Source organism: Eleutherodactylus coqui, chromosome 5 (genome assembly GCF_035609145.1).
Source record: "Eleutherodactylus coqui strain aEleCoq1 chromosome 5, aEleCoq1.hap1, whole genome shotgun sequence".
Classification (NCBI taxonomy): domain Eukaryota; kingdom Metazoa; phylum Chordata; class Amphibia; order Anura; family Eleutherodactylidae; genus Eleutherodactylus; species Eleutherodactylus coqui.
Genome location: NC_089841.1, coordinates 202,978,335 through 203,005,578, shown reverse-complemented (window position 1 = coordinate 203,005,578; position 27,244 = coordinate 202,978,335). Strand labels below are relative to the sequence as shown.

Sequence of the window (27,244 nt, the reverse complement as noted above, 5' to 3'; positions counted from 1 at the left end):
GATTGTTTTTCAATTTCCTTCTCCCAAAAGCTTTTCAAATCATGGGACATAACCTTTCTGTGGCCCCAAATAGTTTTTGAATTCATTTTCTAAAATAGAAAACAAAATAATAAATAACTGTTCTAGCTACTATTACAAATTACATCCAATTAATGCCGTCGATCTAAGGATCTCCACATACAAAAAATCCAGTAACTATTATTCACAATTGAGAGTTCATTCAGACAAAGGTATTTGCGTGTGTTTTTGCACGTATAAAATATACAATGTTCACAGAGTAGAACCCATCAATGTCAATGAGTTCTTTCACATGAATGTTTTATTTTTTGCACACATTTTGTGCGCATGCAAAAAAATGGGATTTGCTCTATCTTTCAGGGTATTTGCATAGTGAAGGTCTCCATAGAAGTCTATGGGAGGTGTGCAAATGCTCATGCAAATCCACAATACACTGCAGAATTCAGTGAAAACTAGCACACATCCTGACCCCATTAGCCTTAATAGCCTTTTAAATCAGGGTGGGTCATGCACCCATATGAACAAGCCATGTATGCACAAAAAGTATACTACTGAGTCAAGTAAATGTTTGCATGGTGAATGATTGCTTTACATGCTTTTAAGGGCTCTTTAACATGGGCACTGCGAATTTCAGTTACCGCAAAGTGGGTGGAAAAATCGCATGCACAAGAACAGGTCGCAGTTGCATCTCCAGTTTTCTCACCCATTCAGAGGGCTGGGCTGAAGCAACCGGAGTACCGTCAGCCGGGGGAGAGAGTTCAGCTCTGCTAAACTCCCTCCCCCTTCCCTCTCCGCCCCTTGACGGCTGCCAGCAAAGGGAGGGGGTGGGAGCTTAGCAGAGCTAGTGTGCTAAACTCCTTCCCCCTCTCCGCCCCAGCCTACGGGAGCTGCTGGCAATGGAAGGGACTTTAGCAATGCGAGCCGCTGCTAAACTCCCTCCCCCCTTCCCTTTTCTGCCGGCTCTCATAGGCTCCCGTAGGCGTAAGAGCGCCAGAAATTCGCCAGTCTGAATGGATGCATTGGAATCCAAAGCGTCAGATGGGGGCGATTTTCGGCTGGCGTGAAACTAGCCTTACTCCTATGATTATACCCGTGAGAAAAGAAGTGAGGGCTTTTGAGCCTCTATTGTGCTGCAATTTTGTGTTTTGATTTGTTTCCAGCTTCATTTGTAGCCAATGGTATACACTACTGTATATTATTAGTATCGGTTTCCCATTGCAGCACTTGGTCGGTGTAGATATCAGCCTGGATTGCAGTCATTATGGCAGACTGGGTCTTTTTATTGTAACTGGGTGTCAGTATGCACTGAGAATAATAAGAGGGAATATTTATGGAGTAGTTTGCTGTTTCAAAATGTTAGGTATGTTGGAGGGGAGCATGTAAAATAGTAACAAGGTATGTATAAAGTTTCACAGTAGACCCTTTAAAAACTTTTACTAGCAGATCAAGCTAAATTTACAAGCCAGAAATAGTAAAATAAAATGCAGCATTTTTTTAAGTAGTCTAAGATGTATTTCAAGGGTGTGACATTAAGGTCAGGGTGTCTTGTAACTGTCAAACAAGGCTTGTAAAATTACAGCATTTTCTATTGCTAATGTTTGAAAAGTGCATGTTTACTTTCTTGGACTGACCTTTAAAAAATGCAGAAGGGTCTAATTAAAAAGAGTCGTTGTAGCTGTACATAACTTAATTGGACTAACTGGATGATTAATCTATTTTATGTGATGAAGCTCATGGTGACCTGCAGGAAAATGTCATTGTTAATAATTGTGATAGTTTACACTTAATTATTAGCTGCTGTAATTCTATATGTGTTATGAGTAGACATAAACTATTGCCAGTTCCTTGGAAATAATGAGAATCTGCTCTGTTTAACCTCTTCACAACGGTTCATTTTGGAAAGATAAATACATGAAAATCCATTGTTTTATGCCTAAAAATGGAGATATAGAAAGTTTGCTTGGCACAGAAAATATGCGATAAAGTTCCAGCCAACTATTTTATGTCATAGGCCACTTCCACACAAGTGTGTTATAGGCATATATGTGCCTGCAATACAGATGAGTGTCCTGATCTGAACACAGGTCTACTGAACTGAAGTCACATCATCCTAGGCAGGGGCGTAGCTAAAGACGCATGGGCCCCAATGCAAAACCTGTAACAGGGCCCTCAACTAGAATGCTTTATTCATACTACTAGGCTCCCTATATGGAGAAGAGAGGCCTTATGGGCCACCTAAGGCTTCTAAGGATCTATGAAGCTGGGAGCTTGAGTCAGTAGAATCACGCTTGGGCCATGCTGATCGACAAAACATGTTGATGGGCACTCATGTAGATTCCATTTCCATGGGGCAAGAATTGCTGATAAGAGGATGTCTACTTTAGGGTGCATTCAGATGACCGTATATCGGCTGGCTTTTCACGCCCAGCCGATATACGGCGTCTCTCTCTGCAGGGGGAGGAGGCTGGAAGAGCCAGGAGCAGTGCTCCGAGCTCCTACCCCCTCTCCGCCCCTCTGCACTATTTGCAATGAGAGGAGGCGGAATGGGGCGGGGCTAAGTTCTGAAAATTAGCTCCGCCCCACCCCGCCTCCCCTCATTGAAAATAGTGCAGGGGGGTGGAAAGGAGGCAGAGAGGGGGCGGGAGCTCAGAGCACTGCTCCCGGCTATTCCAGTCTCCTCCCCCCGCAGAGAGAGATGCTGTATGTTGGCTGGGCGTGAAAACCCAGCCGATATACAGTTGTCTGAATGCACCCTTAAGCAGACATTATAGGACTAGACCTGAGGATACCTGATGCTCTAGGGCAGTGATGGCGAACCTTTTAGAGACCGAGTGCCCAAACTGCAACCTAAAACCCACTTATTTATCGCAAAGTGCCAATACGTCAGGGGGCGGGGCTTATCACGACGTATGATTGTACCCCCGTCGTTCTATAAAGGACAGGGCTGCTTCAAAATAGACAGCGTGCAGATTTTGACTGCTTTTTGGATGCGGAAATACTGCAGAATGTCCTCAGGGGAAATTTCTGTGGAAAATTCTGCAGTATTTCCGCATCCAAAAAGTAGTCAAAATCTGCACGCTGTCTATTTTGAAGCGGCCCTGCCCATGTCCGCCACATGTAAACATTCCCCACCACACAGCAGCCCCAGCGGTAATAGTGACACCCCCCCAGCAGCCCCAGCGGTAATAGTGACCCCCACCGCACAGCGGCCCTTAGCGGTGATAGTGACCCCCCCCCCAGAGTGATAATAGTGACCCCCCACCACACAGCAGCCTTAGCGGTAATAGTGACCCCCACCCCCAGCGGTAATAGTGACACCCCCCCAGCACCCCCAGCGATAATAGTGACCCCCACCCAGCAGTAATAGTGACCCCCACCCAGCAGTAATAGTGACCCCCACCCAGCAGTAATAGTGACCCCCACATCACAGCAGCCCCAGCGGTAATCGTGTCCCCCACCCCACAGCGATAATAGTGACCCCCCCAGTGGCCCCCAGTGCATTAGGGACACCCCCCAGTGGCCCCCAGTGTATTAGGGACACCCCCCAGCGGCCCCCCAGTGCATTAGAGACGCCCCCCAGTGCAGTAGTGACACCCCCCCCAGCGGCCCCCCAGTACATTAGGGACACCCCCCAGCGGCCCCCCAGTGCATTAGGGACACCCTCCCAATGGCCCCCCCAGTGCATTAGGGACACCCCCCAGCGGCCCCCCAGTGCATTAGGGACACCCTCCGAGCGGCCCCCCAGTGCATTAGTGACACCCTCCCAGCGGCCCCCCAGTGCAGTAGTGACACCCCACAGTGCCCCTCCCGAGACCCACATACTTACTACCTCCTCCTCCTCCTCCTCTAAGCTCAGCTCCTCTTCTGGTCAGCGATGGTCCCGGCATGCATATTAACTTTTTCTTCCCCACTTCTGCCTCAATAGGTAATTCCCAGCAACCTGATTGGTTGTTTGGTGAATCAGCCAAACCAAGCAACCAATCAGGTTGCTGGGAATTGCTGATTGCTGCAGAAGTGGGGAAGAAAGTGTTAACATGCTCCCGGCACACATTCTGACACACACGCTGCTGGACACCGCCCCCTCCCGGCGGAACCAAGTAGTAGGAGACGTCAGGGCAGGGGGGAAGGGGATTCCAGCTGCAGACTGAAGTCAGTGTGTGCCGGGATCAGCGCGGCTAGCAGTGCCGTTTGTGAATGCCGGCAGGGGAGCCGCGGCCCCTGCTGGTATTCACAAGTGGTGAGCGGCCGATGTGGCGCGTGCCAGCAGGGAAGGCTCTGCGTGCCGCCTCTGGCACGCGTGCCATAGGTTCGCCACCACTGCTCTAGGGCAAAATAGCAATAGCTTAAATATAACCATTACATCACCTTTTTATGGAATAGAACTGCATAACTGCTGAGCCAACTTGTGGTTTCAGTATATTATTTCTCCCTTATCCATGCTTCACACATTGCCACAACCAAGGTAGTCCATACATATAATTTCACAGATAGTCCATAAAAATGAAGGACTGCTATCCAGTGTCTGATAAAAAATGGATGCTTCAGTGACTTCTTGAACTTGCAGGATTTTGTGCAGGTTACTGCAATTCTGATCTTTCTACAGTTCACAGTAAAAGCTCATCCTGTGTTCACATCAGTATTGTCAGCTATAGGCATATGTCTATCCTTTAATTTTGCTTTTCAATGCGTTTAGCATAAACTCTGGCTAACCCGTCCATAAAACATCAAAATGGGAGGTTGGCAAACCATGGCACAACACTAAACAGGGCAGGTCATGCATGGTCTATGCTTATAGCCCCATTGCAAGTATGAATTGTGAGCTCTTCAGTTACTGGTTGGAAGCAGTGACTCCAGCCTCAACTGATAATCTGTTGTTTTGTCAATTTTCAGAATAGCTCTATAATTAACTGTAGGCCTTTTGTACAGCTAGAGATAAATGGACATACTATAAATCTGCCACTGATAAAAGGAAGTGCATGAGATCCTGGCTGTGACTCCTGATCGAGCTATCTGTACAATAACTTCTGTGAAGTTGCTACAACCATTGAGGTCTACACAGCAAGAATAGGCAATTGTTACATTTGTAAACAAGTGATGAGAATCTTTTTCATTACTTCAATTATTTTATGTTTCTTGGCTGCAAAATGACAGGTCATCTTGGGTATTCCTGGTATGCAGTGGTTAAGGGTGGTTTCACATCCATGTCAGAACCTTCCACTGGAAGTTCCATTACAGATGTGGCTGAAAATGCCAGAAGAAAAAGTGCTGCGTGCAGCGGTTTTTGTTCCGTCCAAAAGCCAGGCAGCTGGGCAGAAAGCGAGCAGACCCTATTATGATCAGTGGGGTCTATCCGGTGCTGTTTGGTTCCTTCCAGTGCCATTCGGCCATGGGGATTCCCTTTTCTGTTCCCCAAACAAAGCAGGAAAGCAGAATCCCCAGTGCAGAATTGAAACCCGCCTAACAGCTACCAAAAGTTGTTCAAGGAAGAGCAACTGGTGAATCAGTGATAGTGTCCTCATGAGTGCCTGAATATGAACACGGGGAGTGAAGGTCAGACTATCTATTCCAATCCCACACAAGAGACATGGTAGCATAAAATGTCGAAAAGTTAATGCTGGCTGTCTTAGGAATGTTTCAGAACACAGAGTGCATCACAGCTTGCTATATATGGGCTGTGTAGCTACAAGCTGGTTAAAGTGCCCATGCTGACCCTAACCACTGTCAAAGTTGCCTATAATGAGCACATGGGCATCAGAAGTGGACCATGGAGCAAAGGAAGAATGTGGCGGTTACTGTCGTAAAGTTATGTAGTAAAATGCCATGTGATAAATTCTTACTATCAATGTCTAGCTATTGTCAGGAGGAGACTCGCTCAAGGCGTTGGCGGTGCAGGCCTGGCGGTTCTGCCGGGTGCGGCGGCTGCCGCGGTGGCGTTGCTCGGCTTTCCGCTGGGTCGCTTGGTGTCCTTGTTGGCTTGTGGTGTGGTGTTTGCGGCGCTGCTGGGTGGGGCCTCGGCGGCCCGGCTCAGAGCTCTCCTGTTAGGGGGCGCAGATGGAGAAGGGCCGGATTTCATGCATTACCTGCCAGCTCATCATCAGGCCCTGCCCCGACCTAAGCGGGGTTTTGGGTATTTAGTCTCTCAGACACTGTCAGTTCCTGCCAATGTTTGGTAATTGTTCTCCAGCTAACACCCGCTCAGGTTGCTCGCTCCAGTTCTCTGACCCGGTTGGCTCTGACCTATTGGTCTCCCTCTGGATTCTTTGTTAGTTCTTTGGTGGTATTTGTTCCTACTTAGTTCTAAGTTGGATTTGGTATATTTTGTCTACTGCTTAGTTGGTCTCTCCTGTCCCAGTCCTGACAGTTATGTATAGAAGCCGCATATAAGTATATTGTATCCCTCAACATAAATTTTAAAAGAAATGTATATTTATAATGTATAAGACCTCGGTCAGACGACCTTTTTTGCCGCGATTTGCTGATCGCATGACGGATGCGCATCCGCAAATCGCGTGACCGGGCCCGAAAAATCACCGAAAAAGCTGCAGCGTTTTCGGCAAAACGGGCAGACACGAGGAATCGCAGATCATGGCTATCTGCAATCTGCGATTCCTTGTGTTCTCTATATGCGCTCAATGGGGCCGGCGGCAGCAGCGCCGACCCCATTGAGAACATATACTACAATGATCATTCTCCTCTGCCACAGCTGTAACAGCTGTGGCAGAGAAGAATGATGTTCGCCCATTGAATTCAATGGAGCCGGCAATACAGCCGGCTCCATTGAAAGCAATGGGCTGACGGCGAGCGCGGGATGAATTTTCGGGAAAGGCTTAAATATATAAGCCCTTCCCTGAAAATCATCCAAAAATGTGTAAAAATAAAAAATATATATATAATCACCTTGTCCCTGCAGCCGGAGTTCAGCCGCGGCCGGCCAGCAGTTCTCCTGAACTGCTCTGAGTAGTATTCAGCAGGCGGGGATTTAAAATCCCCGCCTGCTGAATGGGCTGCCTCTGATTGGTCACAGCCCTCACCAATCAGAGGCTGCTCTCACTCACCCATTCATGAATTCATGAATGAGTGAGTGAGAGCTGCCTCTGATTGGCTGAGCGCAGGGACCAATCAGGGGCAGCTCTCAGCTATTGAATGACAGCTGAGAGCTGCCCCTGATTGGTCCCTGCGCTCAGCCAATCAGAGGTGCATGCGCAAATCACGGGAAAAAACGCCCGTGTGACCGAGGCCTAATACTGTAAATGTATTTGAATACGATGACTTTTCATTCTTGACTAGTAAATTATGGCAAAACAATTTGTAAAGCAATGTCTCTATGTGACACAACTGCTATGAACATACATTACAGCAATCATTGCCTCTGTAGTCCCAAATTATACAACCACTTGATTTCTTTTCAGTCTTTAGGAAAATGTACTGGACATATTTCATATTATATCAGTCATTTGTCACTGAGTAACCATGAAATCTGACAGTCTGACAAGTTGTGAGTGATGTATTAGAGTTAATTCACTGCAAGAGTTATTAACATAAAGGGTTTGGATATGTTATAGACAAATGTATAAAACCATTTGTATGGCCCTGAGTAATCAGTATGTGTATAGGACATCCCATTATGTTGGGGGATGGGGAGGGGGGTTGTTCTCTGATCAATCAAGCATCAGATTTCATGATAAATGATAGATGATTAAATATTGATAGAAGGCCTTGATAGAAGCTTGCCCGGTCCCTGCACAGTATGATGTAATGACATAGCATTACATCATACTGTGCAGGACAGATTGTTCGCATCTTGCAAAGTTCGTAAATCGAACGTTCGCAAGTCGGGGACTATCTGTAGTCACCACACACAGAAGACTACAGCAAACTTTTGGAATATTGCATCTACCATCTTGCAGGAACATGTTGGTACAGGACCCCGGCGAGGCTGGCCAGGGTATACCCCCAGTATCCAGATTTTTGTTGCAGATGTCTTTGCGAGCGAGGGACTTTTTATACACCTGTGGTGGTCCTGCGCATTAATCCAATCACTTTGGCAAGAGGTGGGAGCTCTGTACACAACTATTTGTAAAGGCTCACACAACCTCACCCCTGAAATGGCACTGTTGTCCATGATTCCGGGCTCGTTATCACGAGCCCAAAACTCCTTATTGCACTTTTTTATACTAGCCATGGAGCAGATTATCCCTATGAGATGGAAGTCTGTGGCTCTCCCTTTGAGACGTGGTTGGAAGCCATGGGCAACCTAAAACACATGGAGGAACTTTGTGCCAAAAACGAGACGCGGTTTTCTAAAGTTTACGCTACATTGGCAGTGTGGCTGCAGTTTTTAGGCCTTGCCTGAGCTGGGTGCATGGTTGATTAGTGGTGTTGTCACCCCCAGAACGGACATGACATACTCTTTAGCACTAAAAACACAACTCTGATCTGCCAGTGAGATTGCCTCGGAGGTTTGCTTACACTGGACAGACCCCCCCCCCCCCCCCCGTACCCTTACCCCTTACACTTCCCTCCCACTCCCTCTTTCTGGGGTCTTTCCCACCTCCTCATATTTCTATTTCTTTATTTGGTTTCAATACCTTTATTTCTTTTTCTAACCCCCAGATAATGGGAAATCTCTATGACAAAATTCAAGAAAACCTGCACAGGTTGTTGGTTATTTCCGAAACATGCAGGAGTGCGGCAATGTAGCCTTGTCTTTATCATATTCTGATTTCTCCTTGACTAGTGATACTAATATTACTTGATGCCCCCGTTAGCTAGATGTCACCTGTATGCCTTTCTATAAATGTGTTGTGCTAGATATTGCTTCTAGTAAGTGAAACTGACATTTTCTTATCCAGTTATTTCAGTAACATTTACTGAAGTTGCACATATATTACTACTTTTAGGGACTCTAGTGTAAATAAAACATGAATATTATATAATGCCTTTTCAGTTAAAATCTTTGTATAATAGTGATCACAGTGACATAGGATGTGGTCGTCAAAAGGTTCACTTTAAGGCCACATTCACATTAACACTTGGCTTCTGCTCGGGGATTCTACTTTCATGCTCCACTATAGTAGCAGGAAAACAGAATCCCTGCCTTAACAGACCTATCAGGGAATCAAATGACACCAAATTGACCTCATTGACCACCATGGGGTCCGAATGGCTTCGGTTATACCCTCTGACATTTGCAGAGACAAAGTAGCACAGCACTATTTTATCTGGGACTTTGTACTGGAGGCTCCAAATGGCATTTCCAGTGCAGATATGATTGTGGCCCAATCTGTGGAGTCATATAGTTTTATGTGTCTACTTTTATAGAAGGATCTACACTGTTAAAGAAACTTGTTCATACCTGTACCTCCTTAGAACATAAATATATTAAATGTTTGAAATGTGGGCATGTGATACAGATGACTAGTAATTATAATACCAGTATTTCTGGTGGCGCAATGCGCCACACAGCTGTGCTACATGCACGCCACACACAGCACTACATTGTTCATCCCATACAACAGGGATCAGAAGCAGCACAGCGCTGGAGATGAAGTACCTGTGATGACATCACTGTCATGCTCCGCCCCTGATCACATGACAGTGACACTCATCACAAGTGAATGACTTACATGCTCCGCCCCTGATCACATAACAGTGATGTCATCAAAGGTCCTGCACCCTTGTGCAGATTACAGGCGCACTATAAACCCCCTGTGGCCTCCCCCTATGGAATACTAACACACACCCAGCCGTGTGTGTACAGGACCTGTGATATCACAGTCATGTGATCAGGGGCAGAGGATGTAACTCCCTCACTGGGGATGAAGGACCTTTGATGACATCACCATCATTTGATCAAGGGAAGAGCACGTAAGTCACTCACAAACCCACTCACTCACACATGGACAGACAGGTGGTAATTAGTAGTTTGAATGCCAACATTTTTAACTGGCTTTTTTGTAGGTTTTTGTTTTCACACATTTTTTATTTGACTTTTTTTTACTATAGAGACGTCTATGCCAGAAATAACGCCAGACCCACAGCATGCTACAGTCTTGAAAAAAAAATGCCATGGACCCAGAAAACTCAGCAAAAGTATGAAAAACACCTTAAAAAATGCAATGTTTGTGGGGCTTTGTATATTTTAACATTGACCAACAGAAAACAGAAGGACTCTGCATTTAATGCTAAAAAAAAGTACCTGTATCAAACCCAACAAAAATGTAATATTTTTTGCAAAATAGACCATGGGACATTGGCTTAATACACCATACTTTCTGTGCTAATATAATACAGGCAATCACAAGATATCACCAGCTCATGACTAAGCCTAAATCTGGTTGGGAATCACATGAATATTCCTACTTTTAAAGAGTTTTTTCAAGTGCATTCAGATGATGCTGTTAAGTTAAAACAGCATTAAAAAATTGTATTAAAAAACATGTAAACTTTTGCCATGATTTGTCACTTTTTCCAATGTTGTGGTTTTTACCACAACCACATCAGAATCTGTGATAACTCATGGTACAGCTGCACGTGAGTTTCCAGGTACAGTTTTGATGCAGATTTTTAATGCACCCTTATGAATAAAATACATTGGACTTCTCAATGTCCCCTCATTTCTGCAAACAGGGCAGGATAAATATGCTGTCAGGTCTGCTTTATTCTAACATATCATGTAGAGATGGCTCATAGGACCCTCTCTAGAGAGGTGAGCCCATCCATGGCTTGCAAGTAATACTGTTGCCAGTACAAAGGAAATTTATGCCCAGCCTAGAGCTTCCTTGGCATTGGTAGCCAATCACTGAAGGCTCCAGGAGTCAGATCTGTAGTAATCATTCAGGCCCGCTATCAAACTACTAACAACCACTTGTCTGTTTGTATGTATGTAAGAATGTGTGTGAGTGCTTGGCTCCCTGGCAACATCATAACCCCGCCCCCTGGCAACGTCATAGTCATGAGCCCTGGCGACGTAATAGCCATGAGCCCTGGTGATGTCGTAGCCCCGCCCCTGGTGATGTCATAGTCACAACCCCAGTCATGTCATAGCTCCGCCCCCTAGCACCGTTATGGCAGGTCCTAACACACTGAAAATACAACTAAGCCGCTATTATGTCAGACACAACTTAGCAGTCCTGACAGAACACACTGACCTACCACCACCACAGAGATCCGGTGGGCTAAATGATGTGTGGTGATGTCACTGCTCTGGGAGGAGCCAAGCTGTATTTGTCTTGTGTGGTAATCAAGCTACTGTGTATATGTGATGTGCCACCAGAAACACTGGTACTATAATGTCCTAATAATCACTAGTCTTTACAGGAGGAGTGGTCTTCATCAGACAGCTTCTTTAAGAATGTCGTAGAGTAGAGGAACATGAACTACAAGGGTAATATTGCTGTATTTTATCCTCCAGCATCATTTATAAGTAAACTCAAAAGTTTCTCCAACTTCTTCTTCATACATAATTTTTCTTCTTGAAGTTCCATTACAGACCTACTTATGCCCATGTTGCTGTATCATAAAAGGGGCTATCACAGCAATCTATTGTTTGGGAACCTACATCAATACCTCCAAAGCAAAAAGAAAACAAAAACAGGCTTGACTTGGGTAATAGTACTATATTAGGAAGAAGCTGGAACTGCAGCTTTCTTGAAGACAAGCACTTTTCTTTATGATCATGCATTATTATTTATAGCAGGCATCTGGAATGGGGAAACCAAAATAAAAGCAATGGGATAAGGTCCCTTTAAATTATGAACAAGCGTCAGGAACTTTTAAGTGAAGCAAGTTTTATAAATGTCACTTCTACGACACTTTGGAGCCGCTGATCATCACTAATCATCTATCTAACTTTGATAATGTCAGCATTTATGTCTCATGGCTATATGCATCTAATTCATAGTCCCTGCACTATATGTACACTACGCAGCTAAGTTTAACAGGGGCTTTGATGGAATAAATCAGGTAATGTAAGCAAGAAAATCCTTACCATGCGTTTGTTGTCTATCTGCATACAGTAGTTGTTCCAGGTTTGATTAAGAGTTCACTTAATGCTCTGAAATCAGGAATATAATAGCGGAGTATAAAGATTATGTTATGTGATTTAATTTGCTTTCCTGACTCCACGATATAAAAGGCTGTGTACTGCAAAACAAAAGGGCTGTGAAATTGATTGGTTATCTGTCAGAGCTGTGAATATAAAGCAATATGCCCTTTCTCCTAACAGCCTCTACTGCAACATTACCCGGTACTAATAGGGCCGCCAGTGCTTTTAATGACCTGGCAAGCAAACGCTGAGCCAAGGTTGTTGAAAATGTTACCATAAAAGATCCCATCTTAAAGCCTTAACTGTATACAACGTACAATGTAGAGTACCGAAGAAAATGTCTGGAAATGTGCCGTCTGTGACATGGCAGCTGGGGAGTCGAGCCTCCTGAGCTTATTAAATGATCTCATGTAAATCATATCTACGCTTGTCACCTGTTCTCTGGTCAGTTGACTGTAAATATACAGGACGTTTTTACGGCTGCTGACTTTAGAAAATCAGAGGCATTTATGGTTTTTACTCCTATGTCCTTTATCTTCTTAAGTAATGATTTCTTCCAAATACTAGAAGAAGTTGTCGTTTAGCAGCAAATCTCGGCATGCAGTTACATCTCAGGCAGATATGCAAATGATTAGAGTTATGGTGTGATTAGATGAACGGTCTTGCCACCTGAGGTCCTAGAAGTGGTTCCACCCTTGGCCTATAAAAAGGCTCTCGGAGGCTCCTTGTGCGAAGTGGACCTCTTCTTCCACTTGTGTAGAGCTTGTTGACCACTAGACGCCTCTACGATGCAATTGAAGAGATTTTGTCCAGTTAACAGAATTTGAGAGGGGCACATTATTGGTATGTGAAAAGCTGGATGATTATATCATCATCAGTTCTGACCAGGCTGTTATGAAGTGTTAGGACAAGTTGATGCGTGAGGGCACGCACACAAGTCGACCAGGCTTAGGATGCTCTCCAGTAGAGTGGATTGTCTGATCAACCAACAAGCACAAGCAGCTCCAACTGTTTTGTTGCCCGCCATCCAGAGACAGGTGGCACCATTGTGGACAGGATCCTGTGTCTGGCGGAACCATTTCCCAGGCACTTGGATAAAGAACATTTGGTCTCACAGTGCCCATTGATACTCACCTACCGTCACCTCAGTTTGCAGTGGTGTCATGAATAACGAAACTGGACTGCTATGGAGTGCAACCGGGTTGTCTTCAGTGATGAATCCAGGTTTAGTTTGGGCACTGACAACGGTCATGTTCATGTCTGGAGATGTAGGAGTGAGCACCTCAATCCTGCCTTTGCTGTGGAGCGGCACACTGCCCTCCCTGCTGCTGTGATGGTCTAGGGGGCCATCACATACAACAGTCGGTCACCCCTAGTAGTGGTAGGAGGGACAATGACCACTCAGTGATATGTTCAGGACATCCTGCAGCCACAAGTGTTCCTCTCATGGAGGCTTCCAAGAGGCATTTACCAGCAGGATAATGCTTGGCTGTAATCCCTTACTAATATTAATACTACTATCACAGATATGAAGTTTCATTCGATTCCGACAACTTTTTCTAGGGGCTTGATTTTTTTTAGAATGAGTGTAATTGCCCTAAAGTTCTGCGAGTTGCAGTAATTGCTGAAACTAAACATAGAGGACTCTTTACACCCATAAAGGATATACTTAATAGTGAAACTTGTGAAGTAACAGGTAACATGTTATTTTTTAATCTATTTGTAAATAGTAATTTTTGTATTTTTATTTTTTTATTTCTGTTTAGGGACATTTAACCAATTATGGACTAGCCATTTCTTGGCTTCGTTTTTCATCCCCACCTTTCCAGAGCCTTGTATATAATTGTTATCTTTCTATGGACATAGCCTTATGAGGACTTGTGTATTTATGGGATGCATTACATTTTTTAATGGTACCACTTAATGTACCATATAATGTATTGAAAAACTTTTAAGATATGGAGGGAAAATAGTAGAGGGAAATAATAAAAACTGCTTGGGACATTGTTTTTTTTATTCATGTTCACAGCGCAGTGTTCACTTTACTCTGTGGGTAGTACTTCAGTTAGATTACATTGATACAAAATATATTATTTATGTTTTACTGCTTTCAAAAAAATTAAAAAATGGCTACCTGTTGCAATATTTTGAGACCCATAACCTTTTAGCTTTTCCATCAACAGAGCTGTCACTGGCAGGGTTTAATAGGCTTCAATGCATGGCAGGCCTGGAGTTCTTCACTAGACCTCTGACTAGGGGATTACTTTGCAGGGAGGGCAATGGGATGACAGAGGGTACCCCCCTATAACAGCAGAAATGTCATGGTCAACATGGACCATGGCATCTTAGTGGTTAAACAGCTATGATCAGAGTTATCTCTGATCGCAGCCATTGTGGGTGGACATCAACTATTTAACACAGCTGGCACCATATAGTTCTTAAAGGGGTTGTCTCGTGAAATCAAGTGGGGTTCAGCACTTCTGTATGGCCATATTAATGCACTTTGTAATATACATCGTGCATTAAATATGAGCCATACAGAAGTTATTCCCTTACCTGCTCCGTTGCTAGCGTTCCTGTCGCCATGGATCCGTCTAAATTCGCTGTCTTCTGGCATTTTTAGACGCACTTGCGCAGTCCGGTCTTCTCCCTGGTGAATGGGGCCCCTCGTGCCGGAGAGCTGGTCCTCGTAGCTCCGCCCCGTCACGTGTGCCGATTTCAGCCAATCAGGAGGCTGGAATCGGCAATGGACCGCACAGAGCCCACGGTGCACCATGGGAGAAGACCCGTGGTGCATCGTGGGTGAAGATCCCGGCGGCCATCTTGGTAAAGGAAGAAAGAAGTACCCGCAGCACGGGGATTCGGGTAAGTAATAAACTTTTTTTTTTTAACCCATCCCTTGGGTTTGTCTTGCGCCGAACGGGGGGCCTATTGAATTTTTAAAAAAAACGTTTCGGCGTGAGACAACCCCTTTAAGATTTAGGGGGCTCTAGAATTACTGAGGAAATAATCACACTTCTCTTAATTTGTCTCTTTCATCTCCAGATATTCCCAACAGGTCATGCTTTCAAGATTTCCTTAGTATTACACAATTACATTTTTGTAATTGCCTCAGAAATTGCTACAGGAATTCTCTCTATAGGATATCCTCAACCCCCAACCTGTTGGGGGTACTTGGGGACTAGAATGGAGAAACAATTCACTAGAGCGTCAATAGAAAGCAGAATATGCGTATATATATATATATATATATATATATATATATATATATATATATATATATATATATATATATATACACTAGCCACCTACAGTGACATTATATTAATGTATTGCGTGAAAAAAATAACAATAGCCACAGAGGTCACATTCTAAAAGATTAGTGTACAATGGGTATCATAAAATGTTAGGAAGTCTAAGGCCAAGATCAAATACTGAGAACTGTCAATTCAAATGAATAAGATCTATCTGAATGCTGTGGGAAAAATGTTAATCTTAGGACATTGTGTGGGAGTTCAACTCCTTTGTGACCACTAACAGTAAATTTACAGCACTGCTGCCTGGGCTCTGTACAGCAGTGTCGTAAATTTATGTCAGCCGCTCTGCCAGCGAACATGAGCCCCCTATCAGGTAAAACACCCAAAGAAGGCTGTTACTAATAGCCTGTGGTTTGGGTGCCATCATTGGGACCTTATTGGCTCAACAAAGTGTCCCACCATTTCATCTCTGTGAAAGCCTCCCCCACAATCTCCAGCCAGTGTGAAATCAGAGCAGAAAGAGGCTGAGCCTAAAAATCTGATTAATCTTGTTATTTGTATAGCGCCAACTTATTCCGCAGCGCTTTCAGGTAACTTATGTATTTTCCCCCCCACCAAGCTGAGTACTCATTTTACTGACCTTGAGCCTGCTACCTGAACCATTCTGGGATTGAACTCGCAACCTTCAGGTCATGGGTGAGAGTTTAGGGCTGCATTTTTGCTGTCTTAACACTCTGCGCCACACTAAGCTATTGTGCCTACAATGAAACAGCACACATTAGCCCCTTGCATCACGATCACCTATACTATTTAGTTAGTATAGGTGATTGTATAGTGTAGAGTTCATTTTTAATACCTTTATTTAGAAATAAAATTTATAAGACCAGATTCATACGAGCATAAGCTTATAAGCATGAGCATAGGATTTTTATATACATACATAGCTAAAGGGAGGAATATGTTTTCAAGGCCGGACACAAAGATCACCAAATATAGATCAAACGTGAAACAAACAGAACATAGTTCACACCAGGCATTTGCACACCTACAGATGGAATCACAGGAAGAGGCCAAATACTTACCAATGTACTAATACTAAGAGGCGGGTAGAATTACCAATAAATATAAGGGATTGGTTAATATTTTGGCCAAAATACACAAGTGCACAAGTCTACGTCAAGGGTTCTCGTTATCTTGTGAGTCCCTACACTAACATAACTAAAAACCACAGAAACGGGAATTCTACCTAAAAGTGGAGTGATCATTCTGATAAGGACGGCCCCATACAGGAACTTAGAGTAAACTTGACTCACCCTAGGTAGATAATGGAAAGAGGCAGGGGACCCCAGTCAGGATCAGAACAGCTTCCGACACTGCAAACTGCAAACAAGACATAGTTCAGACACGGGTGTCAGCACACCTACAGACAGAAGAGAATCGGGTGTCTGCACACCTATGGAAGGAAAGCGATTCATCCTTGAACCAAGCAGGTCTTAGCTCACATTGACCAGGAATCTGCACACCTACAGACGGAGGGGGAAATAGACATATACCAAACAGAACATAGTTTACACTGACCAGGCGTCTGCACACCTAGAAATGGAGAAGAAATTCAGACAAAGGACATAAATCAGACATGGGCTTCTGCACAGCTATGGACGGAGGGGAATACAGACATAGGACATAGTTCAGACAAGGTCATCTGACACCTAGGGATGGAAGGAACACCAAACAGAACATCATGTATGCATACAATCACCATTGTTCTGAGAAGAGATAAAAATTGCCAGCGCCCTCTAGCAAGACGGGCGGGTACTGATGTGCACAGACCCCAGGTGATTGGCTGGCTGGAGCAATCCACACAATCAGCCAGCCAAATCAGCCCGCACCTGCAGCACTGTGTTCCTAGAAGTACATAGTGCTACAAACCCTAAGTCATGAGGAACACCTGGTCAGCCGAGAGGTATTGCAGTTGTATAAGCACCTTAACTATGATCTGATCCTGTTATCTACCGCCACTGCAGTAAAGGGTTACATAAGTAGTATCCATACTGTCTTATTATGTAATCTTTGGATTTGTTCTCTCTAGGGTGGAAATGAACATGAATTCTACACTTTGGTCCTTCGTGGTTTGAATTATGTGATACCCATACTGAAGTCCAAAGTGTTAATTACCAGCTCAGGGATATTTCCAGACTCACAGAATAAGATTTAACATCTGATCCATTTGCATTTGACACCGAGAAACTATAATTCTTATAAAACTAGCAAGCACTAATGAACACAATACATATTTTAGCATGATTTATCACTTACCAATTCTGCGCAGAGCAAATCTTTTTTATGGGAACATTTATAAAAACATGCATGTCCCGACCTCTCATTTTTTTTATTTCAAGCGATTAGAAATTTACTAATACTCATAAATATGTAGAGTTCCTTCAATAACTGGCTGTAAAACTTGAGTCTTTAATACACACATCTATGTATAATTTCAGGGATAAACGGGATTTAAGTCACACAAGCAGTGCCTGACTGGGGTACCTCGGGCCCCACCAGTAACAGTGACTCCGGGGGGCCATTCTACAGTTGTATACATATAACAGCACGCAACATTGTGCATTGCGCTTGTGATGCCATAGATTGTAGTTTTCCGTAATGGGTTCCTTTTTGGGGACTTTAACTGGCATGCGTCTGCCACATCTCCTTTACTATTTACACTTGTCTGTACTCAAGAAATGGAACGGCGCTGCGGAGCCGAGCACACCCACAAGCAAATGTGTGGGTCTAGTAAAAAATGAAAGTGGCTCATTGTGCTGAGTGTAGAAATTATTACTATTTTGGGGTACGACTTTTAATACATTTTGGGGTTGAGTGCAGGTATAGAAAAAACTGTAAATCTGTCCGCTTTTTTTATGATTTGTGAGTGGTTGAATCTGAGTGGTTGAATGGCCAGTATTTCCAATCCTCATTGATAGAGTGGGATGTCAGCTTTATATTACAATAATAAAGAAGCAAGTTTACTACGGAGATATGGTACCAGAACCCAGCTTACTATATAGATATGATACCAAAACCAAGCTTACTGTGTAGATACAATACCACAACTAAGCTCAGTAAATAGATTAGATACCGATATCAAGCTTACTACATAGATATGATACCACAGCCAAGTTTACAACATAGATATAATACCACAACCAAGCTTACTACAAAGATAGGATACCAAAACCAAGCTTACTACATAGATATGATAGCAGAACTGAGCTTACTACATACCAGTATCAAGCTTACTGCATACTTATGGTCAGAGGTGTAACGTGAAGCTTCTGGGCCCCGATGTAAAATCTGTAACGGGCCCTCAACTATAATGCTTTCTTCATAGTATTGAGCTCCCTATATGGAGAAGAAAAGCCTTGTAGGCCCGGAAGCAACCGTATCCTCTACATCCCTTATAGTTATGCTGCTGGTTATGGAACCAGAACTGAGCTTAATACTTAGCTGCAATACCAGAATTGGTAAGAAAATCAAGCTTACTGCATAGATACGGTAATAGAACCAAGCTTAAAGAGAAAAACAGGCAGCATCAACTTGGGACAGGTATGCTGTAATTCAAAATAGAACTTTTTGTGAGAGCAGTGCTTAGGTGAACCTACTGATGTGTCACGAAATTAGACACAGGTAAGGAAGAAAATAAAATAAGAGGGGACTCACCCGATGCAGAAGGTCAAAACCAAATAGTTTGGGTCGACCTCTACACCCAGATGACATCCTCAAATGTCAATAAAGAAATTTCTTTTTCAACTTTTCAGACCCACATAATGGAGAGCTGCGGGACCAATCACCAGATGCCACAAAGGTCCAGGGGACAAACAATAAAAAATCCCAGTAAAAAAAGAGGTCCTGCGTTCCTTAAAAGGGGCAAATGTAGAAAACTCCAATGTATAATTTGATGTGGGCAGGAAGAGGCCGGCATGGCCCATCTGTGGGACTCGGAACTCCATCTCAGCTCCCTTCAAAGTATATTTATTCTGAAATGCTGCAGTGTTTCCCAATAAAACATGCTTAGCCATTGCATTAAAAGCAATTAAAAAAATCCTCTTGGGGTGCAATACTTTATGTCAGCCCGCACCCTTTACATTTATACTATATATTTGGCCAAAATTCCATACATTAGTGCGCACACAATAAAGTTCATGCTAGGCTATTAGAGCAATGTGGAAGCAAGTGTGATGTTACCGTATGTTTGAACAAGTCCTTCAAATGTGGGATAGGTAACTGACAACTGAAGCATTGCAAAATAGGTAAAAGCTCAACTCCCAGTGTCATGCTGCAGAAAACCTCTTCTAGAATGTATGCCATGTCTGACCTGACACTGTCTGCCTAAAGTGAAATATGGCACAGCCTTTAGACACGAGGCTTGTCTGTGTGATCCTCGGCTGCACCATAAACAACGAACTGTCACCAAGTGAGGGGAAATGATGACATGAAATGTTATATAAGAATGTGCCGTCTTCAGCAACACTTTGGGCTATATAGTATTTCTTTACAAATAACAGGAACCAACATGACTAATTCTTCATCTTACATTACATTGCAGTCTATTATTAGTCAACAATAAGTAGTCACACTTAAACACAATCATTGATGTGAAGTGCAAATTCTTAAATGTGCCAAGTCCTCTATGTTACCCTGTCTGAGTGCAGAATAGGATAGAGTGGGAGATGATGTGGGAGATTAAAGTCCTATCATAGAACACTCAGCAGCTCCCCCCCCCCCCCAGTATGTCAGCAGCCAAACTTTGATCCAAAGTCACATACAGCCAAGAAAGCAAAAATCCACAGCACTCACCCCAAGAAGTTATTTCATTTATGTTCCATGCCACATTTTAGTTCTATGTTGGGACTATTTTTCAAAGTTCTGGCAAAGGACTGAAATGTTGCACTGAACAAGAATTAATAGTTTTTGCACTTCTTTTGGGTTGTTGACTATAACATATAACTATAGTAAGAATATAAAGGCATATGAAGCTATTTACGCAATTCCATTGACTTTAATGGGCAATTTTAGTCCGTAACGAGGACCTTTGAGTCCTTACTGAGTGTAGCCATATAGGGGGCCTTAGAAATAAATGGGGTCACATAGGGGTCCTATTATTAAGTGGGGCAACATACGGTGTCTTATTACTGAGGCCACTTATGAGGTCATATTAGTAAGCGGGGCCACAGAGGGAGGGTGCAACAGCAGGGCCATTATTACTAGAAGAGGACACTGCAAAGTTGATTTGGGGTTGTAGCAGAAAGATGAGGAGAGTGTGCAGAGGCTAGTTATGACTGTTATAAGTCTCAGTGGTGGTCTGGGCCCATAGAGAAGAAAACTGAATACAGACAACTTTGTGAACTTGTTCTGGCGCTGTATTTATGTTTTCAGCTTGGTTCTGGTGTTATAGTTATGTATTAAGCTTGGTTGTGGTACTGCCTTTGTGTAATTAGCTTGGCTCTAGTGTTGTATTTATGTACTGAGATTAGTCCTGGTGCTGTATTTATAAACAGGTTAAAGTTGGAAGGGCACAGTCAGGCTTTGTAATCACGGCCAAACGATGCCTACCCAGGTTGGCCATGGCCCGCAATATTTTGCCAGTAATTTGTGTGGCCGTGGTTTGGCCAGGTGTGGACAGCCACACTGTGTATTTCCATCCTGTGGCTATGTTTACATTTAGTGGATTTGCTGTGGTTTTTCCACAGTGGAAAAATTTGAAGCAAATCTGCACCAAAAACTTTTGGTACAGATTTAGGTGCGGATCCACAGTAGATTTCACCACTTCAGTCTAAGAGAGGATACCTGAGGTGGATACACACCAAAATATGCATCAAAATCCACACAAAATTATTTTTTTCCATTGCAGAGAATCACAGTAAATCTGCTACGTGAGAACATACCCCAAGGGTGAGCCACTACTCATGGGCCACTGCTCTGTGCTTTACCCCCAAGCTAAAAGTTGCCAGCCTCTGCCGGACAACACTATGGAAGAGATCAGGTTGGTATAAGCTGTGATTCCCACACATCAAACTGTAAGGCTGGCTTTTGAAAGGCCTTTAAGTGTGCCCACCAATAGGGATAGATAATAATTTGTCTGCAGGCCTGGGGTATTATGTGAGAAAATTGAACTGTAAAAGATTTGTGGGTCCCTCGGGTTTGGTGGTGGTGGTAGTGGGGAACGGGAATGTCTCCCTATTTCTGGACTGAGATCCCTTATACAAGGGAAATCGAAACCAGCTTTAGAGCTGAAGGCATGTTCACCCAAAGAGGGAATAGAATATTTAGTTTCATGAAGTGTATTCTTGTTCGATTGCATTGTTCGTAGCCACATACTATTAATATTGCTCCTAAGGTACTGCTATGTAAAAGTCAATAGCATTTAGTGTTTAGATAATAAAGTGAGAATTCAGTTGCTAACTCTTTACTGTTGAACTGTGTAGCCTTATTTTATGATCTTAAATAAATCACGTATATTCTGGTTACTGCATATACTAAGATTTTCACTGCTCTACCTCGACCGATGACACTTAGGACTCATGCACGCACTCAGCCCACCTTTTAAATGGCTATTGCGTGCATCCAGCTTTCCTGCCCCCAGCCTATTGTAGTCCTTTCCTATTATTTAAGGCACCTTCCCCATGGAAAGGGCAATAAGTTCCTAGTGTCTCAGTGAAGATGCTTCTTTATGCAGCTTATTTCTCAGTTTGATCTTTTGACTGAAAATCCAGCTTTCCCGAACTCTGCCAGTCCTGGCCTCTGCCTGTTTACTGACTACGTTTTACCTGACCTTCTGCTTGTTTACCGTATTGCATAAACTCTGCCTATCCCAACCTCGGTCTGTTATCTGACTACATCCTAGCCTGATTTCTCAGTACCATGCTCCGATACCTTTAGCCTGGGTCAGCTGTCACTGTACCGTGATTACTACTTTACTCCTGAAGCAACACCCTAAAGATTCCCTGCAGTGTAGATCAGATCTCTCTAAAAAAAAAAGGTTTAAAGGGTAAAGATCAAGGACCTCTTGGAACTGCCTTTGGGAGTAGCTGTAAGTAAAATCAATCAATGACACAGTTGGTCCATATCTGCTGCCTAACATAAATATTAGCTTATACACTTCTTGGTAATCTAGATATTTAGCATTGTCTTTAAAGCCCCATTTACACTGAAAGATGATCGCTCAAAAATTGCTCATACGACAGTTTGAGTGACAGTTTTGAGCGATCATCTTTGCATAAACTGTTAAGTAGCTAATTAGCTACTTAAGAGTTAAATGAAGGCGGAACGGGACACTGCTGACTGCTCTGAGAACAGCAGCTACTTTGTATATGCAAATAGCTGCTTTGTTCTCTGAGCTTTCAGCTGGTATCCTGATGAGAAGTCCGAGTAGGATACTAGCTGAAAGAATGCTATCAGCAGTGTCCCGCTGAGAACTCAGCATGCGGTGCTGATAACAGTCAGTGGTAATATCTAGCTTGCTGAAAATCAGCGATGAACGAATAGTGCACGAAAAGTGCACGGTGGCAGCGCACTTAGATGCAACAGTTATTGCTCAAAAGATGGCTTTTGAGCGATAATCGTTGTGTCTAAATGGGCCTTAACATGGACATAAAAGTTGTCTAATGAGCATGATCACTTAAACTGAAGTTAATATGCAGCATGCTAAACTTAAAAATATTTCTGTAGAAATAGATGGAGCAAATGTACTTATAAGCATTATCTATCTATCCATCTATCCCTCTCATATCTATCTATCCATATATCTATCTATCCATATATCCCTCTCATATCTATCTATCTATCTATCTATCTATCTATCTATCTATCTATCTATCTCTGTCTCTCATATCTATCTATCTATCTATCTATATCTATCTCATATCTATCTATCTATCCCTCTCATATCTATCTATCCATATATCTATCTATCCATATATCCCTCTCATATCTATCTATCTATCTATCTATCTATCTATCTATCTATCTATCTATCTATCTATCTATCTCTGTCTCTCATATCTATCTATCTATCTATATCTATCTCATATCTATCTATCTATCCCTCTCATATATATCTATCCCTCTATCCATCCATCCATCCATCTATCTCATATCTATCTATCTATCTATCTATCTATCTATCTATCTATCTATCTATCTATCTATCCCTCTATCCATCCATCTATCTATCAACACACAGACAAAATATTTTACAGTAACGATTAAGTAGAAAACTTTTCACAGGCATGAATATTATAGATTGCATAGACATGCATCCTTATTAAAGCTACTTGCCAGTCATTGGTCATCACAAACTACAGCTTATTAATATATTGACAATATTAGGGTGATGCTAAATGACCTGTATTGACTACCTAATCCATCTATCTGTATAAGATTGCGCAGAAGGCCTTGTCAATTTTAGCACACCAGCATATACCTTACAACCCTACAGAATAAGTCATCTACGACTATTTATTTCCATGGTTAGAATTATTTTGCATGATACTTGCATTACTTTTTTTCTAATTTTCAGATCATTTTATGATAAATAATTAAGTCTCCATGTAATGAATATAATTAGACAATCATGTGAAATAGCAGCAAACACATGTTTTAATTGTGCCTCCATTTGTCATCATTGAAGTTTTGCACTTCGTCTAATTAAAACAACATACAAACATGAAGATCATAGAAGACTGCTTGACTGGTGTTGGCTGAGAAGGAAAGTTACATCGTAATTATAAGTTTTACTGCTTTGAAGTGCAGTAGATATGCAATACCTGCATAATTATAAAGGAGATTGGCATTGCATGGGGAGGGGGTAGACAACATGTGCCTCAATGTATCAATATTAATGTCCATTAGAGATAGAAGCGGTAAACCTTTAGGGTAAGAATACAGGCAGGGCATAAGAATATTTGGTAATGAATTGAATTGCTCTTACTGTTGTGCTGTATGTCTTGCTGTCTCTGTGAATGGATGTGGAAGGATGGATGTGAGCCTGCTCTTCCTGCGTTCTAGCTATAGGTCTTAGCAGGGATCATGTGGGAGTGACCTCAAGTGCCACCTCCGTCTGCACAGTGTAAGTGACAGGCACTATTTTAAAGACACAGACAAGTCCAATTTCATTTAGGATCTGGAGCAGCTATGACTTCCTCTGGCTCGTCCAGAACTGGCAGTCTTTTTAAGCAGCTGGCAAAGGTGGCTCATAATTTCCTCGCCCCCTGAAAAGTTAATATGACTATACAGCAGACAATCTGCATAGTCACTTGCTCTTGTGTGAAGAACATAGATCCCCAAGTCACCCAGTTGCCATTTATATGCAATTAAATATGTATTTTTTATTAATAGGAACCTGTCATCAACTTTAAGCACCATAAATCCTCCACTACAAATTCATGCTCAGAACCTACAACCTCGCCCTCCACCATGCCAAACAAGTCTATTTCACCTCTCTAGTCTCCTCACTATCGCACAATCCTAAACAGCTCTTTGATACTTTTCACTTCCTTCTCAGCCCTAAACCGCAGCCCCCTGTGACGGATCTCAGTGCCGAAGAGCTGGCTGCTTACTTCAAAAAGAAAATTGATGACATCCGTCAGGAAATAACTTCCCAATCCCAGACTAGCCCTGACCCTAGTCTTGTCAGCACTGCATGTAGCTCGTGCTCCCTGCCTGTACTCAGACCAGTGACAGAGGAAGAAGTCTCCAAATTGCTCTTCTCTGCTCGTCCCACCCCCTGCGCTAGCGACCCCCTCCCCTCACACCTCCTCCGATCCCTCTCCCCAGTGGTCATTTCCCATCTCACCACTATATTCAACCTCTCTCTGACCTCTGGCATCTTTCCCTCTTCTTTCAAACACGCCATCATATCCCCACTACTAAAGAAGCCGACTCTGGACGCGACTGATGCTGCCCACTACCGACCCATCTCAAACCTCCCCTTCATCTCCAAACTACTAGATCGCCTGGTTTACTCCTGCCTTGTAAGCTATCTATCAGAGAACTCTCTCCTAGACCCCCTACAGTCTGGCTTTCGACCTCAACACTCGACAGAAACTGCCCTTACAAGGGTATCCAATGACCTACTGACAGCCAAATCGAGGGGTGATTACTCCCTACTGATCCTCCTCGACCTTTCCGCAGCATTTGACACTGTTGACCACAAACTCCTCCTCAGCATGCTACGCTCCATTGGCCTAAAGGACACTGCCCTCTCCTGGTTCTCCTCCTACCTATCTGACCGCTCTTTCAGTGTCTCCTTTGCTGGCTCTACCTCCCCTCCTCTTCCCCTTGCTGTTGGGGTCCCCCAGGGCTCGGTCCTCGGCCCCCTTCTTTTTTCCATCTACACAGCCCCTATTGGACAAACCATCAGGAGATTTGGCCTCCAATACCACCTCTATGCTGATGACACCCAGCTATACACCTCTTCCCGTGACATCTCTGCACCTTTACTCCAAAACATCACCGACTGTTTGTCTGCTGTCTCTAACACCATGTCCTCTCTCTACCTAAAACTAAACCTCTCTAAAACTGACCTACTGGTATTTCCACCCTCCACTAACCGACCTCCTCCTGACATCTCCATCTCAGTGTGTAGCGCCACTATAACTCCTAGACAACATGCCCACTGCCTTGGGGTCATATTTGATTCTGATCTCTCTTTTACCCCCTACATCCAATCTCTGGCCCGAACATGTCAGCTGCACCTCAAGAACATCACAAGAATCCGCTAATTTCTCACCGTGGACACGTTAAAAACGCTTACTGTTGCCCTCATCCACTCCCGGCTCGATTATTGCAACTCTTTGCTGATCGGCCTCCCCTGCACCAGACTCTACCCTCTCCAATCCGTCCTAAATGCGGCAGCCAGGCTCATCTTCCTGTCCAGACGCTACTTGGATGCCTCTGCCCTGTACCGGCCACTGCACTGGCTGCCCGTTAAATACAGAATTCAATTTAAACTCGCCACCTTCATCCACAAAGCCCTTCACAGTGCAGCGTCCCCCTATATCGCCTCCCTCATCTCAATCCATCAACCAGCTCCGCTCTGCTAACGAAACCAGACTGAGCGCCCCTTTAATTCAAACTTCTCATTTCCGCCTCCAAGACTTCTCCAGAGCAGCACCGGTCCTCTGGAACGCACTACCAAAGGCTACCCGAGCAATCCAGGACTCGCAGAACTTCAGGCGTGCTCTAAAAACGCACCACTTCAGAGAGGCATACGGCAGTCCCTAAACAAACCCCTCTGTATTCCGCCTGATAACATGCTCCCTGACCTACTGACTGCAATCCCTGCTAGCCATCATAAACCGCTCCTGCAGTCATACCATTTGTGCCGTCACACGACCAAATGTCTGATCATTGTCTATGTGTATAGCATCCCTCACTCTTCACCTCGCCATACTGCGCACATCTCCAGACCCTTTACCTTCTGTATCACCCCACTATTCGTAGTATGTAAGCTCGTTGGAGCAGGACCCTCACCCCTATTGTTTCCATCAATTGATTACTATTAGAGATGAGCGAACATACTCGTTTCGAGTAATTACTCGGTCGAGCACCGCGATTTTCGAGTACTTCCGTACTCGGGTGAAAAGATTCGGGGGGCGTCGGGGGGCGGGGGGAGGCGTGGCGGAGCGGGGGGTAGCAGCGGGGAACAGGGGGGAGCCCTATCTCTCCCTCTCCCCCCCACTCCCCGCTGCAACCCCCCACTCACCCACGGCACCCCCCGAATCTACGGAAGTACTCGAAAATCGCGGTGCTCGGACGAAAAAGGGGCGTGGCCGAGTAGGCTCGCTCATCTCTAATTACTATGTAACCATGGTTCTGTAATGTTTGTACTTTTGTCATTCTGTATTCCCCTGTCTATGTAAGCGCTGCG

General features: G+C 43.8%; 1 long non-coding RNA gene across 1 annotated transcript; it reads right to left on the bottom strand.

Annotated features, from left to right (window-relative positions):
* LOC136628287 (uncharacterized) lies at positions 1-24,440 on the bottom strand. The gene is made up of 3 exons (XR_010792868.1): positions 24,305-24,440; positions 16,635-16,701; positions 1-89 (listed from the first exon to the last, which is right to left on the bottom strand). It is a non-coding gene; the product is annotated as an uncharacterized lncRNA (long non-coding RNA).
* Between the last annotated feature and the right edge of the window lie 2,804 nt (positions 24,441-27,244).